We start from the raw sequence: 16,411 nt of genomic DNA on the forward strand, positions 1-16,411 counted from the left end.
ATATGAAGACCTAAAAATTTAAACGATTCAACTTGAATCAAACTATTATTATTCATTTTTATATCGCCAGGCAAATGGATCACAGAATTACTAAATAACATATAAACAGTTTTGTTTATATCAAGAGACAACTTGTTTGCTTGGATCCACATTTGAACCGACTTTAATTCTCTGTTCACTACATCTAAAAGGGTTGTTGGGTTTCGATGGGAAAAAAAGATAATAGAATCATCGGCAAAAAGAAGAAAAGATAAAACATTAGATGAATTTTTGAAATCGTTTATATAAAGAATAAACAAAAGTGGGCCTAAAAGGGATCCTTGAGGGACCTCACAACATAGTGTTTTTTAAGTTGGAACTGAAGCCGTTGATATTTACAAACTGTTTCCTGTTAGTTAGGTAGCTCCTGAACCAGTCCAAGGCCTTTCCACGTATCCCATAGTGCGAGAGTTTGTATAGCAAAATACCGTGATCGATAGTGTCAAAGGCCTTGGACAGGTCCAGGATTATACCAACAGTATGTGACGAGTCGTCAATAGCGTGGGCTACTTTATCGATAAAAGCAAGCACAGCATGAGTAGTATAATGTTTTTTCCTAAATCCAAATTGAGACTCACAAAAAATATTGCATTCGTTTAGGAACTTAATTACACGAGAATATATCAACTGTTCAAGAATCTTAGACATCGCCGTCAAAAGAGAAATTGGACGATAATTACTTACATCTTGCTTGTTACCTGTTTTTACGGCTGACATGCTACATTACGGCTGACATGCTACATGTGTGAACGGAATGCAAGCCTATAATTCTAACATCTGTGTAGGAAGGTAAGTGGAGTTCAAACCGAAACAGTGTAGGCCTACAATGTATAAGTAGAGATTAAAGGGGCGTATTTGATGCTCACACTTCACCAGAATTATTGTCCTCTCGAACATACAACACACCTGCAAAGCTATACTCTCCCTTCCTCATCCCCACAGCATTCCACCCTTCAATGACATTCAACAAATCTTACAGCGATTAATGCTGGTGTGTGAAAATTGAAAGTATATCGTTTTGAAAATAAGCAAACCTATGTATTGAATAAAAACGTCAGAAATGCGTTTCTCAATGTGTGAGAATCGACTTTTTTCTGGAGTGCCAGGGAAGGTGGCCGTGTGAGGGTGAAAAGGATTACAAATATTCAAGGTGAATTAAAGTATGATTTACACAAATACTTTAGCAATTTCATGGGTATTAAGAATACAAAAGTAATTGAAGGCACACTATAAAAAGGACCAAAGTTAGGTTCCAAAGTTACCCCAGTACAGTACCAGGCAAATACCAGGATTAAGTATAATAAACGGGAGTATGCAGATATTAAAAAAGATAACTTCTGCTCCTTACAATTCAATAATGTGAACAGCTACCTGGATTCAAATTTCACATATTACAAATAGATTATGGGGGAAATAGGTGAATACTCGTTAATTGTTGCTGAGGTTTACATAATCACATTCAAAATGAAAAACATAATTTTATATATAATGAAATATTTCGTCTATTATACATGCATTTCGGAACTGATTTTCAAGTTGATGTTACTGGTATAAAAGAGTGAACAGATCACCTCCCCCCCCCCAAAAAAAAAAAAAAATAAATAAATAAAATAAAGCACTCATAGCTGTATACACCTAAAGCCGCCATTACATTGGTGGCTTTCTATTCCTTTCACCATGGTGCCCAGCTTAAGAATAAAATACGATTCTGCAATAACATCGTGTACCGGAGAATGACATTGTGAACTGGAGAATAACATTGTGTACACTGATAAGTGTACGGGCGCGTTTGAATGAGGACTGTTACATAAGTGGCGTAATTACAGCTGACATGCTACATAATAGTGTGTACAAAATGCCAACCTCTGATTCTAGCAACTGTGTAGGAAGGTGAGTGGAGTTCAAACCAAGAAAAAAAAAATACGATGTATGTGGAAGGAAGAGATAAAGGCGTACTCGATGTTCACACTCAACCAAAACTATTGTCCTTCCGTACAGTACCACACATCTGCAAAGGGATTATAGAACTTCAAAATGAATTAAATTTAGTGTACACAAATACTTTCACAGATTTATGGGTATCCAGAGTACAAAAATATGTGAAGGCACATGAAAAAGATGCTGTGGACTAAAACCCTCGCGGTTTCATCAAATAATACAGACTTCGTGTGAGCTTTTCTTAGAGGTGTTCTGTTGCTCAGAATGAAAACAAATGCCAACATCAAAACTTATCTTATCTCACAAATACATTTCACTATCATCAGCATCCCAGCATAAGAATAACATACAATTCTGCAATAACATTGTGTACGGGAGAATGACAGTGTGAACGGGAGAATAACATTGTATACGATGTGAGTGTATGAGCGCATTTGAATGAGGACTGTTACATAAATAATTCCGGCGTAATTACGGCTGACATGCTACATGTGTGTACAGAATGTCAACCTCTAATTCAAGCAACTGTGCAGGAAGGTGAGTGGAGTTCACCCCCCCCCCCTAAAAAAACAAAACAAAACAATGTATATAGTATTACAATGAAGAAAGTAGAGATAAAGGCGTACTTGCTGGTCACACTCCCAAGAACTATTGCCCTCTCTTACATACAACACACCTGACAAGCTACTCTCCCTTCCTCATCCTCACAGCTGGTGTGCGAAGGTTGAGAATATTTACTTTTGAAAATAAGCAAACTTATGTATTGAACAAAAAGGTCAGAAATGCGTTTCTCAATATATATGAATCAGCTCTAATCTGGGGTGCTAGGGAAGGTGGCCGTGTGAGGGTGAAAAGGGATTGCAGGGCTTCAAGGTGTAGTAAAGATTGGTGTACACAAATACTTTGACAAATTCATTGGTATTAAGAGTACAAAATTATGTAAAACTCAATATAAAAGAGATAACAATCAGGTTTCATGGTTGCCCCATGAGGATGATATCAGGCAAGTACCTAGATTGAATATGATAAACTGAAATATGCAGGTGTGACAGAAAAGTAACTTCTGTCCTTTATTACAATTCACTTTAGATGTGAGCAGTCTTCAAATTTCACACATTGCAAATGCATTCTAAATTTCATACACACAGATTATGAGGGAAGTAGGTGAATACTCGTAAATTGTCACTGAAGTTTATATAATCACATTTCGGGACTGTTTTGTAAACAGATCATTCACCTACCCCCCCCCCCCCCAAAAAAAAAAAGAAAGAAGGAGAAAGGACACTCATAGCTGTAATACGCATACAGCCACCACGTATAGGTGGCTTTCACGTTTCATTCATTTCATTTCATTTCATTTATTTCCACATCCTGATAAAAAGCATTTACAAAAAATACAGGAATGATATATACACAGTAGGACATTGCAACAATACAAGAAAAATAAGTCCAACTTACAAGGATTTTACAACAAACAAACACAACATAAAAGCAGCTATTGCAGTTTGTGGGGGGATCAACATAGACCGTTGGCTGGTTGGTCTTTCTATGGCTGATCCTAAGTGTTACAGCAAAGAATAGTTACATTGATGCAATACACACAAGAAAAACTATACTACAAAAGTGCACAATACATATAAGAAGGCAAGCGTAATCAAAGTGTGGTGCTTGTACACTGCATAAGACTTCAAATTTATAATATATCTTTATGAACAAGGAATGATTTGTATCTTCTTTTGAATATTGAAAGTCTATTAGACAGCTTTATCACATTTGGCAAATCGATCCATAGAACAGGTCCCGTATATTTGAAAGTGTATCTTGAAATGCAATATCTAAAATTTGGGATATACAATCTATTCATCTGTCTAGTATTATATTTATTCTTATTTTGGATGAAGGAAGTATCAAGAAAACCTGGCAAAATGTTGTTTATATACGTGTACATTAAAACAGCGAGAAAAAATTTGTTCATATCAAAAATCGTCAATAAGTTATGTTCTTTGAATAGAGGACCCGTGTGGCTAAAAAATGGTCCATTGCTAATCATACGGATTGCACGCTTTTGTAAGATAAAATACGCTGTAAAAGATACTTTGCACAATTTCCCCATATTATGTTGCAATAAGATAATTGAGGCATAATCAAAGTGTGATATAACTTAATAAGAATTTCAGAAGGTACGATTGCACGTATACTATTGATTGCACCTATTGCTCTAGAGACTTTACAGCATACTTCATTGACATGATATCTCCATGTTAAGTGATCATCAATGATAACTCCAAGAAATTTGGTAAAACGAACAACTGGAATTCTAAAGTCAGCAATCTTAGCATCAAAATCATCTGTGTTTACTACTTTATTTCTTGATCTAAATATCATACATGATGTTTTGTCTGCATTTAATTTCAATTTGTTGACTATGAACCATTGATTAACTTTCTCTAGTTCATAACTTAAGATTGCACTGATACTTTGTTTATCTTTCCATGAAATAAAAAAAAACTAGTATCATCTGCATATGAGATCAGCTGCAAACAGTTACTGGCATACTGTAAGTCATTAATGTAAAGTATAAAAAGTAATGGACCTAAAACTAACCCCTGGGGTACACCGATATTTACAGTCACACAGGGAGAAGAAAAACCATTACATGTTACATATTGCACACGATTTGAAAGATAACTCTTAAACCAATCAAAAGCTGTACCTCTTATTCCATAAAACCGCAGTTTGCTCAACAATATAGTGTGATCAATACAATCGAAAGCCTTTGACAGATCAAAAAATATTCCTACCAATAAGTTTTTATTCTCAGTGGAAGTTGTAATTTTGTCAATAAAATCTAATAATGCCATATAAGTGGAGTATTTTTGTCGAAATCCAAATTGTTTGTTGAATAATATATCATTTTGGGAGAGGTAAGACATAAGACGAGTATGGACAAGTTTCTCAAATATTTTGGAAAACACAGATAAAATAGAAATTGGTCTATAATTTGATAAAACACTCTTCTCTCCTTTTTTGTATATTGGTAACTTTGGCTACCTTTAATTTATCTGGAAATATACCCTTCTCTATGGAAAAATTACATATATCACACAAAGGAGTTACAAAATAATATATTGACTTTTTTACAATCGAAGAATCAATATCATCATATCCAGGACTCTTATTTGTTTTCAATTCCCGCACAATCTTAACTATTTCGTCTATATGTATAGGCTGCAAGAAAAAAGAATGTGCAAATGATGTATGTGGCAAGAATTGCATAAAATTTGTTTCAGGTTCAGGTAAACTGTGTGCAAGTTTAGACCCTACATTACTAAAAAATATATTGAATGTATTGACAACAGTTTGAGGGTCAGATATAACTTCACCATCGTGTTCAATTTCTAAGTTTTGCACATCCGTCCTAGTTCTATTCAATACAGTATTTATCAATCGCCACGTACCTTTCATATCATTACGTACATTTTCAAACATATTACTATAATACTCTCTCTTACGTAAACGAATTGCACTGTTTACCATATTTCGATATTTAACATAAACTAATCTTCTATATGGAGTTGGACCTTTTATGTATTTTCTGTAAAGCATATTTTTCTTTCTGCATAATTTCTTTATGTCGTCAGTAAACCACGGATTCATATCACTTCTAGGGGGTCTTTTCTCTTTCAATGGAAAACACTGATTATATACATTGAGAAATTGTTGTATAAAAGAATCAAACATACCATCAACATCATTTTTAGCATACACTGTTTGCCAATTCGTATCAGTAAGCCTTGATTGAAATTCACGTATATTTTCCTTAGTTATCATTCTCTTATACTCTTTAGGCTTTACATTCAAACTTGGACAATTATGATGATCAACGATTGTAAAAATACCAAAATGATCACTCACATCAGCCACAAGAGTACCTATTTTCATTACATTTTTTGCATCATTTGTAAATATATTATCAATCAATGTTGCAGTATCTGCGGTAATTCTGGTTGGTTTTAATATCAGTGGAAGAAGTGAAAAAGTAGCTAATAGATCAAAAAAAATGGTTTCGATGTGAGTTACAAGAAGAGCTCAATAAATCAATATTAAAATCCCCGATCAAATAACATATTTTTTCTTTCACGAGTTACCTTGGCAAGAAATGTCTCCAATAAGTGCATAAATTCAATTACACTTTGTCCTGGAGGTCTATAAACTACGGCAAGAACTGCATTTATATAATTGCACTGTATTTCGGCAACAATCGTTTCAATAATAATCATTTAAAATGTCTAGATCCTCCCGTCTCTTGTATCGAATACTACTCTGTATCATACATGCAACTCCTCCTCCTCGCTTGTTTTTCCTGCCTGTTCCTATAAATGTGTAGCCAGGTATTGTAATCGATTCATGATTGCACAGCCATGTCTCTGTTAATGCTATGAAAGAGAAAGAATTAGATATATTGGCAAGAACAGTGGTCAAATTGTCAAGACTTTTCTTAATACTTCGACAGTTGAAATGCACAATAGATAAAACTTTCGAATTACTTGCAAACACATCATTGACAGCGTTATCATACTCATGGGGCAAGATGTAGGTTACGTCCTCGATAAGGAGCTTATACCTGTCAAACATGGGATTTACATTTTCAAAACTTTCTTGCAAACAGTTAATACATTCTTGGTTATGATCATCAGAAATTTGCCTTCTACAAGTGACACATAAGTAACGATAAGTGAACATTAACATCAAACAAGTCTAAACATATATCCCGGGACTTAATCTGTACATGAGAAAAGTAATAACCACACAAATGATTAACAAAATAAGTGATGATTATGATATATAGACGAAACACTAACACATAGGAGGTATGTAAAGTGTCTTGAAAACCAGCGTCAAGCATTTGGGAAAAAAAGGAGAAAAAAAATTCATACAATCAAACAAAGTACTACTATTTAAAGTCAGATGTCCTTCCAAGGAAAATGTGACTACAATATGCTTTAGGTGACTATAGATAGATTGCGCATTATCACTTGTCACAGATCATGCTGCGCATATGTATCCTAAATTACAAAGACTTTATTTCTTTTTCATTATGGATCACTTTTGTCACCTTCTTGTTTCCTTTCAGCAGCACAATTATCCGGCCATCCTTACTCCAGGCATTTTCAACATTCTTGTTCGATCTTGCAGAATTCAAGAGTTCCTGATTCTTTTGCGTCAAATCCTCGACCAAGATCATCTTTTTTCCCTTTAGGTTCCTTCGGTGGGCAATTATCTCCTGTCTCTTCTTGTATGCCTTGAATTTCACTATGATTCCTCGAGGAGATTCTGTGCCGTCCTTTCGCATTTTCCGTGTCCCTACGCGGTGACTTCTCTCGATGTCTGACTCCTGCAGATCCACTCGCAAGATCTGTGTTTTCTCCTCCTTTCTCCGGGTAGCCAAACAGACGTAAACAGTTGCGCCTCGAGTACTGCTCTTGTTCATTCAGAGAATTGTTTACCCTCTGGAGGTTATTTTCTTGTCTCTCCAGCCTCTCTTTCAGACTCGCGATCTCCATGTCCTTTTTCTCGCTTGCAACTTGAAGATCATGTATGTTTTTGGTCTGTAGACTACAACTTTGATTCAATATTGTATGGTCGCTTTCGTGCTAGCTCCAGTGCATATCTGACCCCATTCCTTGTCATTTCTGACCCGGAACGGTGTGTGACCCCAACGGACCTAGTTCCGGGTCAGTTCTGACTCGGATGTTTTAAGAGTGTATAACATAGGCATGTATCCGACTTTACATGGTAGATAAGGCCAAGTAAAAAAAGAAAGCAGTTTCTCGTCCGGGTTTTTTGAGCAAGGCGATGAGGGAGGTCCTTACTATTTGATATCTTACTATTTTTTCGAGGATTGTCAAAATGAAAGAAATATGTGTTTCTCGTCCGGTAATTCTGAGAAAGGTAACGAGAGAGGGTTTTACTACATGTATTTTCTATATCCAGTTTATGAAATGAAATATCACTCTGGTAGCTGTGTTATGAGAGACCAGGTCCCAAGTGTATGTCTTGCCTGCACTCTGTGCATTTTCAAACAAATAGATATACTTGAAATGAAACTTCATGCATGCAGAAATACATTTGCTTTTTCTTTCCACTACAGTTGTCGAAGGGAAAATGGCCATCTTAATACTGGTATTTAGTGTTGTAATGGCATTTCTGATACCAGCGTACTTGCAATTCTGATGTATTGTGCTATTAATTGAAACAGGTATAAAACATGTCTTTCAACAAATGCAAGACTGAAATAAATTCCATGATATTCAAAACACTGATTTATTTATCATTTGTGTTTGTGACCTTTTTGTGTCCACACAGCTGGTATGTATCTGCATTTCTTCACAGTACAATTGTAGCACATTCAACTGGAAACTGGCTTGTACAATTGCAGATGGATGTCAAAATGATACTGATATGGCATTATAGCATTAAACATTTAAAGATGTTTCTCCATGTTCTAAAAAGACATTTGATAATCACTCATCATTTGGATGATGAATGATTGTATACCAAAACTACATATGTAGTAAAACATGTACCTGTGAAAGTAAGTCACATTCTCCCTTCATTTCTTCCATGGCCATCATTACAGTGCTACCAAGAACCAGCAGTGATACAAACCATGCACTTATCATTTGAGTGATGCACAATTTTATACCAAATCTGCGTATATTGCTGTTTATGCATGACAAGTATACCAATTTATCTACACTGTGACTGTATTCATTTAGTCATATCAAGGGTATGGGAAAAAACGTGTTTTTTTTTAACATAAAATAGTGACATTAATTTATGCATCACTAATGGGTTGAACCTATGAATCATAACGAATTATAACGAGGAACCGCTTATAACGAGGTAATCGCGTCGGTCCCGTTTTCCTTTGCGTGTAAACCTAAGGCAGAACGAATCGGTTATAACGAGTTCGGTTATAACGAGATTCCGGTTATAGCGAGGACAATTTCGGTAAATCATGATAAAGAAAAACATAAGCAATTTGATCGGATATAACGAGGTTCCATTTCTCGACCAAATTGCCGCTTTCAAACACGCGACAAATGAAACATTGGAAACCGAAATCTCGCTATCCACGTCTTTTCCCGTTTTGCAGAGAACCGTTCCTTCCATGTTTTCTTCTTAATCACGCGATAAGACACAGGAACACCTTCCGATGTTCCTACTAAATTATTAAACATAATGATTCGATTTTCTTTTTCGCGAGAAACGCGTGCGTGATATGAGGTCAGACCACAGTGCAACGAGAAAAAAATAGATAACGCATTCAAAGACTTTTCATGTAGCGATCAATAAAATTGTGACCAAAAATGGACAATTGGAATGCGTGTGCAACTCATCATTATATCCTTTCCAATTTTAGTTCCGACTTCCAGTTCTTTTGCAGGTTTTGAGCAAATATGAGTTTGGATGATTTAAGCCGAAATGATAAAATCATCGCCCCGATCCCGCCGGGTGACAGTATAGCGTTAAAATAGTTGAGTAACGCATGTTAACCTATACTTAATCGGTGTTCAGAAAAAGAAGCAAACGCATTTATTAGTTTGAATAGATCTGGATTTGTTCATTTTCATTTAACAAATGATAATTTAAATATGAGTGTGTATGATCAAAGCAGAAATAATTAGTAAAATCATCGCGATCCTGCCGGGTGACAGTAGAGTAAAAATAGTTGAATAACGCATGTTAAGCTACTTAATTGGTGCTCGGAAAAAGAAACAAACGCATGTATTAGTTTGAATAGATCTGGATTTGTTCATGATCATTTAACGAATGATAATTTGAATATGAGTGTGTATGATAAAAGCCGAAATAATTAATGAAATCATCGCGATCTCGCCGCCCGGGTGACAGTAGCGTAAAAATAGTTGAATAACGCATGTTAAGCTACTTAATTGGTGCTCGGAAATAGAAACAAACGCATTCAACAGTTCAAGAACGGATGTACAAAACGCGAAAAGATTTTCGGAAGAAAATAAAGAACGTATTTTTAATCCCTTCGAGCGTAACGATAAAATTACAGCCAAATGATTCATGAAATTATCGAATTCCCGCTGGGCACCAACAGCGTAAAATACAAAAATGTACCTCGCAAGTTAGCGGTAAACAACACACGTATGTTACTCTGAAATCATCGCGATCTCGCCAGGTGACAGTAGCGTAAAAAAGTTGAATGACGCATGTTAACCTAAATCAGAAAAAGAAACAAACGCATTTATTAGTTTGAATAGATCTGGTACAGATTTGCGTAAACAAGATGACAACCTCCCACATTAAATCCTGTCGCATATTTTCAAGAACGGTCGTACAAAACGCGAAGAGATTGTCGGAAGAAAAAAAAAGAACGCATTTTTTATCCATTTGGGCGCAACGATCATACATTGTACATTGTGTACAAGATTACAGCCGAAATGTTTCATGATATCATCGCATTCCCGTTGGGCACCAACAGCGTAAAAATACCTAGCAAGTTACGGTTAACAAGGCCTGTAAGTTACTCTATAGCCTTGCCCCCATGTTTGCGCTGGTGTTTAGAAAAAGCTTAACAAGCAAGAATTACAATAAAGAATTAACTTATCATTTCAGCCTCTATTTCTTCGGCTAATTCACAAATAATCTCCCTTTATTCTCTCAATAATAACGCTCAATAATTGTGTAGTAACAACGCAAAGGGTATGTTTAAGTTTAATTGATGGGTATATGACGTCATGCTTATGTTTTTCTTTGTTTTTGATGAGTACAGTTATAACGAGGTAGCGGTTATAACGAGGTAATATCGCCAGTCCCACGGACCTCGTTATAACGGGGTTTGTGGTTACACATTGCGCAATCAATCTAGCAGCACATGAAGCAGGCAACAGCACGAGAGAAATGTACAGAAGGTGATCAACGTCCTGTCTACATCACGACGTACCGAAAAAATAGTAAATATCAAAAAAGTCGATGCGGCAACTGAAAATCGATGCGGGCGGGGAGCGGGCTGGGACGAGAATTATGAATTTCTTGGTATTTTCAGCGCCATTTTGAAAATAGTAAATAGTAAAAAAATCGACGCGGCGGTCAAAATCGATGCGCGCGAGGACGAGAAACTGGTTTCTTTTTTTACTTGGCCTAATGGTTAACAAATACAAAATTATACATGATGGATAACGGCAAAATACAAAGTTATGTCTGGAGAAAAAAAAAAGAATTGAGAGGTCCACTGAAAAGCATGCTTGTAAATTGTGAACCACTCAAAGGATTCTTGTGAACATATTTGTTTACAAAGACAGGACAGAACAAGACAGGAGAAACGCAACGATATTACATGACTTGACAGAAGGGTATACCAATGAAAGTAATAAAGCACAAAAGAATAATGGAAAGAAACGAAAGAAAGAAAAAAGGAAATGAAAGGAAAAAGCCAACACGCTGAACATCGGGATCGGAAGAGGGAATTGAGGTTCTGCAGAGCTCGAGCAGCTGAGCAAAGTTTGTACAAATAAGATAATGTAAAAAATACACATGATGAATTCGATGATTGACCATGAAATAAGGTTCGTTATTCCGAAGGTTTGTATAATGCAATCCCCTCGAGTAGCTCGTTAGAGAAAATGTTTAGTTTGATTTGATTGATTATGTAGTCTTCACCCTGGATATATCAAGAACTTTATTGTCTTGTTTTTTTCCATCATGACCAACATTAATATCAAGATTTAGGATAAACGAACCTTAGGAATAGCGAACCTTTTTCATTTCCGAATTAGTTAACCTTTAGAATAACGAATCTCAAGCCATTTTTGGATTAATGAACCTCCGGAACAACGAACCTTATATCTCACTTTCGGAATTACCAACTTTCGGAACAGCGAAACTTCCGAGGAACGAGCCTTCGGAATAACGAACCTTATTTCATTTTTGGATTAAGGAATCTTCGGAATATAGCGAATCCTACAGGAAAAGCGAACATTCGAAATAAAGAGCCTTGGAGTAATGAACCTTTGTATTAATGAACCTTTGGAGTAACAAATAATCGTAACTATAGTGCTTTCAAACTAAACATGAAAGTAAAATCAACATTTTTTTATTGTTTTGGTATTACACAAAGTATGGCTGGTGTGGAGTGTATGTTGTGGAGTCGTGTATTTTTTGCACGTTGATACGAAGGGTTATTACGATATTATGCAAATGCGTATGACAGTAACGTATAAGCATTGTCAATCATAGTGAATTGTGAAATGATTAGCGTGTGAATGGGTGAATTCATCGCGGTTCATGTCTTATTTCATGGACGGCTGGCTAAACAAGTCAAATTCAATCGTGGTTCTCTAAAGGCAAGAATATTGTACTCATATTCGTCAACTCCCCGTTTCGCCGTTTCGTAATTTCGCCATTTTGTCTTTTCCGTGTTTTAAATCTATGTATGCGACTTCTGTTGTTGTTGTTGTTGTTGTTGATGTTGTTGTTTTTGTTATCTATTCAAAATGCTGAACTTTGACGAAACCTAAAAAGGTTGAAATGTTGTACAACACATTCTTAAACAAAATTGATGAATAAATAATAGCCGCGATACGTTACAGTTGTGTCGATATTTATCTCAGTATCATTGTGTAACGTCCGATATGCTTACATCTCGAAACGTAATTGTATAGCTTATGATCGTTTGGTTTAATATATTTTTTTTTTGGAAAGAGAGGGACAGAGAGAACGAGAGGTAGAGAGAAAATTGTACAAGGTACAAGTACAGTACAAGCTTGTATGCACACGTATCTAGCGAAAACGGCGCCTGGGGCAAGCGCGAAAATTGCGCCCCTAATTTCTGAAAAAGTGTTAAACCCCATAAACCACCCCATCCCGGTAGGGACTCTAAACAAAGTCCACATGATAATTATGCTTTTTCAAGCACTTTAAAGGGGTCTTTTGAGGGTGATTTAAATGTAATGAATTTTGATTAATTTTGGCGAGCGAGCGCAGCGAGCGAGCCGAAAATTTTGGTCTTTCAGCTTACAAAACATGGAATTCTTTTCATTTTTTGCTAATCAAATCTTACAATTCCAATTAAGATATAGTGACGGCCTTTTAAATAACGATTTATACCAACAAACTGCATGAGGAATTTCAAAAGTACTCTAAATTAGTACGCGCGAGTTAGCCGAAATTTGTATATTTCCACGTCATCACCACGTTTTGTTCTTATCTCTTCTTTTTTTTTTGATAAATTTTGGCCAGCGAGCGCAGCGAGCGAGCCGATTTTTTTTTTAGCTTACAAAACATGGAATTCTTGTCATTTTTTGCTTATTAAATCTTACAATTCTAATCAAGATATAGTGACGACCTTATAGATAACGATTTATACCAACAAACTGAGGACTTATGATATACTAGTACTCTAAATTAGTACGAGCGAGTGAGCCGATATTTGCATATTACCGCATCATTACGTTTTGTTCTTATCTTTTTTGATTTGTTTTTTTTTTGCGGCCCCCCCCCCCCCCCATATAAATTATGTTCGAAACCGTTGGCGTCCTCTCTTGATCCAATCGGCGATCGCTTCAGAACGAATGAAATTGCAGCCGCTGCTCCGTGTAACATTTTCCTGCTTAATATAAAATGACATGTGTGAACACAATGAACATTGTCATTTTGTGCGCTTCATCGTCACGTTTTGTTCTTATCTTCTTCTTTTCTTCTTTTTTTTTGGATAAATTTTAGCGAGCGAGTGCAGCGAGCGAGCCGAAAATTTTTGTATTTCAGCTTACAAAACATTGAATTCTTGTCATTTTTTGCTTATTTAATCTTACAATCCTAATCAAGATAATAGTGACGGCCTTATAGATAACGATTTATACCAACAAACTGTGGACTTGAAAAAAATACTCTAAATTGTACGAGCGAGTGAGCCGAAATTTGCATATTTCCTTGTCATCATTACGTTTTGTTCTTATCTTGCTTGATTTTTTTTGTGCCCCTCCCCCCCCCCCCCCCCCGTATGTTCGAAACCGTTGGCGCATTCTTTTGATCCAATTGGCGATCGCTTCAGAACGAAAGAAATTGCAGCCGCTGCTCCGTGAAACATTTTGCTTGCTAAATATAAACTGACATGTGTGAACACAAACATTGTCATTTTGTCCGCGTCATCATCACGTTTTGTTCTTACCTTCTTCAAATTTTGGCGAGCGAACGCAGCGAGCGAGCCGAAAATTTTTGTATTTCAGCTGACAGAACATGGAATTCTTGTGTAAACACAATAAACATTGTCATTTTGTCCGCGTCATCATCATGTTTTGTTTTTATCTTGTTTGATTTGTTTTTCTGCTCCCCCCCCCCACCATTCTCTTCCCCCCCCCCCCCCCCCCTTTCCGGGCGAGTTTTTTTTTTCTCTCCTTCTTTTCTTTTTTCTTTTTTCTTCTTCTGCGTTTTTTTCTTTTTCTTCTTCTTTTTTTTTCGTTTTTTTTCTTCGTTTTTTGCGCCCCCAAGGAGTGGCGCCCGGGGCACGTGTCCCCCTTGCCCCACCCCCCCCCCCCTAGATACGCCACTGCAGTGTGATGTAAAATGCTGTTGTGAAATATCTTTTTGTACATCAAAAGGATTACACGATATTACAAGATACGTTGTAATAAACTGTAGAAGCTACGTGCGACTTCCCTTGTAAAAGAGTAAGAGATTTATCATGAACATGGGAAAAATTAATATCGAAACGTAGATTACACCAATTGTTTACTTCCTTGGGTTTTTTTTTTTCTCGCGTATTCTGTTTTCAATGCTATTAGTTCTTAGATTTCCGTATCATCCGAAAGCGCCACTTCCACACTATGCGTATAGGATTCATTGGTTTCATGCAAAATGCCTTGACCACGAAAGAGAACTCACACGTCTTAGTCGTATCTTTATGAGCACTCGTTCATGCATCATAATACAGCACCTTGGAACTCTATTGCTCATTGGGCACTCAATCATTATCTTACTATCAACTTGTTTACTCATTTACACATAATTATGCCTGTAACGATATCACATTTCCGTAGTATCGTGCAAAACATACGACTCCGCAATATTATCGCACAAAACACTACAATCTGTTACTTCGCACTTGTAAATAATGCAAATGAGTTTGTGTGTCTACATGTTTGCTTTTCCAACATTGTGTAGAAAACTGACTTAAATCTCGTACGATGAAACGATGAACACGATGAAGTAATGAAATAATGAAACGACGAAATGATTACACGATGAAATGATAAAATGATAAAGCGATAAAGTGATGAAACGATGAAATGATGAAAAGAGGAATATTACTGTCCTAATTCATTCTGACTTTTGATGCCAGGTACTCACACCGTAATGATATTACGTCATGCAAAGTCATATAAGATTTCCATGATATCTGCAAACGCGCACAGCTCCACCACACCATAAACTCCACATAGGCCTTGCCCCGAAGTTCATTAGATGTCAAGGTAAAAACATTCATGCATCATACAGCATCTCTGGAACTCCACTGTTCCACGACTCCGCTACTCGGCGGGTACGTGATAATTATTTTATGATCCTACATCGTGTTTACACATAATAATGTAATGATATCAAATTTCCGTATGTATTATCGTGCAAACATGCGACTCTACAATCTAACTCCACCATTACCATTAATTCACGTCAGGAGTCTCCCTCTCCACAGCTCCACAATTCCCTACTGATGATGCCTAATCTTACAATCATACATATCACATATGTATTTGCATATACATATTCATACTTCTCAGCTCATTCAAATTCATACGCTAGGTCATCTTGGAGCTCCGCTGCTCCATGCATAATTTGCTATTGGTAATGTTTAATCTTATATACGTTACTGTCATATACGCATTTAAATACTCGTATCAACTATCCGTATCATCGTGTAAAAGTATACGACTCAATGACAACATACACTCCACACTATATAGCCATGCATAATCCATTTCAGCAGCAACAACAACAAAAAAGTCTAACTCTCCATAGCTCCACAATTCACTATCAAAAGTGCTTAATCCCATACGTTACTGTCATGCCTATTCACACGCTAATCATCTCCAGGTCATACATTACATCATATACACATTTGCACATACATCATGTACTGATATCAAATACCCTTCCATATCGTGCAAAATCACACGACTTCACATCATACACTCCACACAAGCCATACAATCGGTTACAAATTTAAAGTCACTCTCCACAGCTTCACAGCTCAAACATAATTCATAATATTGACATATATGCATATTCATACATATTCATGAATTAAGCTCATAAATAATAAATATTGATAATGCTTATTTCTTCGTATGTATACTGTCATATGCATTTGTATAATTATATTCGCATCGACCTTACGTGCAATATACAC

Source organism: Diadema antillarum, unplaced genomic scaffold (assembly GCF_040938485.1).
Source record: "Diadema antillarum isolate AM-2024a unplaced genomic scaffold, OU_Dant_1.0 scf00000101, whole genome shotgun sequence".
In the NCBI taxonomy this organism is placed as follows: domain Eukaryota; kingdom Metazoa; phylum Echinodermata; class Echinoidea; order Diadematoida; family Diadematidae; genus Diadema; species Diadema antillarum.